This window comes from Cicer arietinum, chromosome 2, assembly GCF_000331145.2.
Source record: "Cicer arietinum cultivar CDC Frontier isolate Library 1 chromosome 2, Cicar.CDCFrontier_v2.0, whole genome shotgun sequence".
Classification (NCBI taxonomy): Eukaryota; Viridiplantae; Streptophyta; class Magnoliopsida; order Fabales; family Fabaceae; genus Cicer; species Cicer arietinum.
In genome coordinates, this window is record NC_021161.2 from 13,895,500 (window position 1) to 13,899,322 (window position 3,823).

Below are 3,823 nucleotides of genomic sequence, written 5' to 3' on the forward strand. Positions count from 1 at the left end.
GTGTCGAACATAGTCTTTATATCGGAGTGATTGTTGTAATTGCCATGCAAGGGATCCAAATAGTATATAACTTCAGAGGTCGCATTGATTGCAAATAGCACCCAATGTGCCCTACAACAACAAAAATTTGGTTGGCAATTTTGTTTACACAACTAATAAATTAAGATCTCATAAATTAAAAAAGATATAAATAAATAATATATAATTACGTACCCTGAATTATATGGTGCAAAGAACAATTTATCCTTCTCTATATTTCCTAATAACATATCTACAATGTAATTCTTTACATTTACTGGATCGAGTTTACACATCGACAGCTTATGCGGAGACAAGAATGAGTATCTATTTGATAATTTGCGCGTGCACACAACCTTCTCATACAAAAACCTTCAATGAAAATTTCAAACTAGATTAATTACCAATAAATGCAATTAAAAGTATTTTTTACCTTATGTACAAGCTGATGACAGTAGCACTCCGCTCCTTATGGTTGAGAAGTTCGTATATGTGCTCCTTTTCGATAAATTCTTCATACTCATCTCCGAATATAGCTTTATTCATGGTTATGATGCGCGAATCTTCGTTGCTGCCCATATTCCTTTTTACTTGGATGTCAAGACACGCCCCGTATTTAGCAAGGCATGGCTGACTTATTTTAGGAGCAGCAGCGACCGATTGTCCCCGATCCAGTTTTCTAGCTGCAACTTTGGCAGTTTTATTACCCTTCAGCTTTTGTAGTTTGCCAGCTCTATTACCCTCCAACTTTTGAGGTTTGCCGACTTTATTTTGCTGTGCGGGTTGTTTATTTGATTGAATCTGAAAAAATGAGGTTAAATGTTAGTTTATTGAATCTGAAAAAATGTCAAACCTTAGGGAATAAATGTGACAAACCTTTCCGGGCGATGTAATTGATTCGTTTATGGGAATCTTTTTATCATTCCCTTTAGGCTTTTTCAGCATATAAATGTGAAATTAAAGTTAGGAGCTGAAAAAAAATCAGTAATTAAATATACATATCAATTAAACATACATTTCAATTAATTAAATACACCTTATCGAGGGCAACAAGATGTGTGGGTCATGCCACGTAACTACCAATTGCTTCGCCCAAAAACTTCATATCTCCATCCTTGTCCGGTATCGGCAACGGTACAGTTGGTTCCAAAGAAATAATTGGTGATACTTTGACATGGCCGCAGGGACCGGTGTGTTGTGCAATACTTCTTCCGAAGTATTGTACAATTTTTCCTTTCCGACCATCCGATGAGTAGGGGAGGATAAGTACAACACGCATGGAGTGACACCATAAATCAATGGTTAAAACATAAGTATGGTTAATATATAAGTATATTTAATACATAAGTAAGTAATTAATTACCTCTGAAAGACTTTTGAGACCGATGTTGCAACTCGCGTTTTCACTCTCCATTTGTATTTCACGTTGGAGCTAATCCGGGAGTTGCTTGTCTTTGTTCGTCTTCACCAAAAGTGTCACTTGCTCTGTAAGGAGTTTGAGCTTCTCTAATACTTCCTCATTGGATGGATTTTGGCGCTTCTCTTGGGAAAAATAGCTTTTAGGAGTTACGCCAAATCATTTCCCCCTAACCCGGCCAGAATACTCAGGAACATTAATCACTTTACCCAGAATGTCCCTGCAACTAGATTTGTTGCCCTCTTGATTTTCAGAACTTTGTTCGATAGTCTCCTAAAATACATGTAGGATTAAAAAGATAAGTTCAATATCATTTTTAAAATACAATATTAAAAAATATTGAAGTGATAAAATACAATATTAAAAGTTATTGAAGTGATAATATACTTACACAAAGTTCTATTACTTTTTGGACATTTTCATTGTCAACCACTCCGTCCTTATTTACACGAGCTTCCTTCCACAATATATGACGACCCAACGGTTGATCGGATTGGGTGTAAATATTAGTTAGAAACTATAGTTTATAATACAATTTACTTCATTATATAAAAGTGATGTTTAATTACTTACAAGTTTTTGCTCAAGACGTGCATATCCCATACGTGATTTTTTGTATGGGTGCGTCGGATTTCTTGCCCTTCCGCGATTTGCCTTACATATATTCTATATAAAAAAAAATAGCAATCGTGTAAAAATTTAAAATATGAATAATAAAACACAAATGCTAATAAATTAATCACTTACGACAAACGCGGGGTCTGAACGTTTGGATACAAATGCACTCCATTCATCATTTGATATATAATGTTTATTTATTCTTGGAGCTTCAACATTCATATTTCCTTCTCTATCTTTTAGATAGAAATTAGAGAGGTGAGATCTAAATCCCCAATGGATTTTCCCAGCAACTCTCAATACGTAACTTTTTCTCCCCTCATCAAGAACAAAAGAAGTCTGCAAGCGAAATAAAGATATAGTTTGAGTAAAGTATTTGAATGGAAAAAATTATAAATGACAAAAGAGTGGATCAAAAAAGTTACCTGTATATCATTCCACAATATTTCTTTGGCATCCTTCAACGCCTTATCTCTCCAGTCATCGATTGTAATGGGGATATTTTGACGAACAACAACCCCAATGTAACTTACAAACATGGAGCTGTTGGGGTCAATTGGCTGACCACTTTCATTCCATCCAACCTAATAAACTCATATAGTAAGTACATGCTTTCAAAAAAGATAAAAAATAAATAGCAAACAGAGTATAGTATACCTCAAATTTAATGCCATTGCTCCTTGCTTTAATGACCTTTTGCATTATAGTTGCACCATGTTTGACTTCGTTTTCGTAAGTCTTGGTGTTCACAACTTCTTCATTTTGACATTCTAAATCTTTGGTGGTATCCATTTATCTACAACAAGTTCAACATGCAGTTTAGTATAACTTCAACAAGCTCAACATGCAGTATTCTAAGTACATATCAGTATATCTTAAACAAGCTCAACATGCATTTTAGTGATAACAAAAAATTAATAACATCAATACCTGAATAATGAGGGTTCGAAGAAATACATTAAACAACAGAAATGAGGGTTCGCAGAAATACGATTCGTAGAAATATGGTTTGAAGAAATACGTAATGAGGGTTACGTAATTCAATAAAAAGATATTGTGTGTAATGGGAGAGATGATTGTGGATGGAAATAAGGTTCGAAATGAGGGAGATGATCGTAGAAATAAGGTTCGTAATGGAAGAGATGATAGGGTTTGCAAAGGAAGAGAAGAACGATGAAGGTTGAGATGATAGTGAAGTTTACGTAATGAAGAGGAAACTGAAGCAGTTTACTGTTATATATAAAACCCTTTTACAACGCTTTTTAATAAGCCTTTTACAACGCTTGATGGAAAAGCGCTCTAAAAGACCTCCTTATTTTATTTTTAAAAAGACTCTTTTACAGCACTTGTTGGAAAAGCGCTCTAAAAGGCCTCCTTATTTTATTTTTAAAAAGGCTCTTTTACAACGCTTTTTCCAAGAAGCGTTGTAAAAGACCTCCTTGTTTTCTTATGTTATATGAATGTTTTTTTTTAAAGTCTTTTACAGCACTTTTTCAAATAAGCGCTCTAAAATGCCTCCTTATTTTATTTTTAAAAAGGCTTTTTTACAACGCTTTTTTCAAGAAGCGCTATAAAAGACCACCTTGTTTTCTAGGACAATCTCGGAGATCTTCTTCAACTGCTTTTGCAATCTCCTCAACTCGGTCTGGCTCATATGTATCTATATCGAAGTCAGTTGAAGCATATGTCGAACCATTCTCAAAATTAATGTTTCCTTTTTTTTTTCCCACCATGTCTTATCCAACATGTATAGCTTTGATCAATTCCATT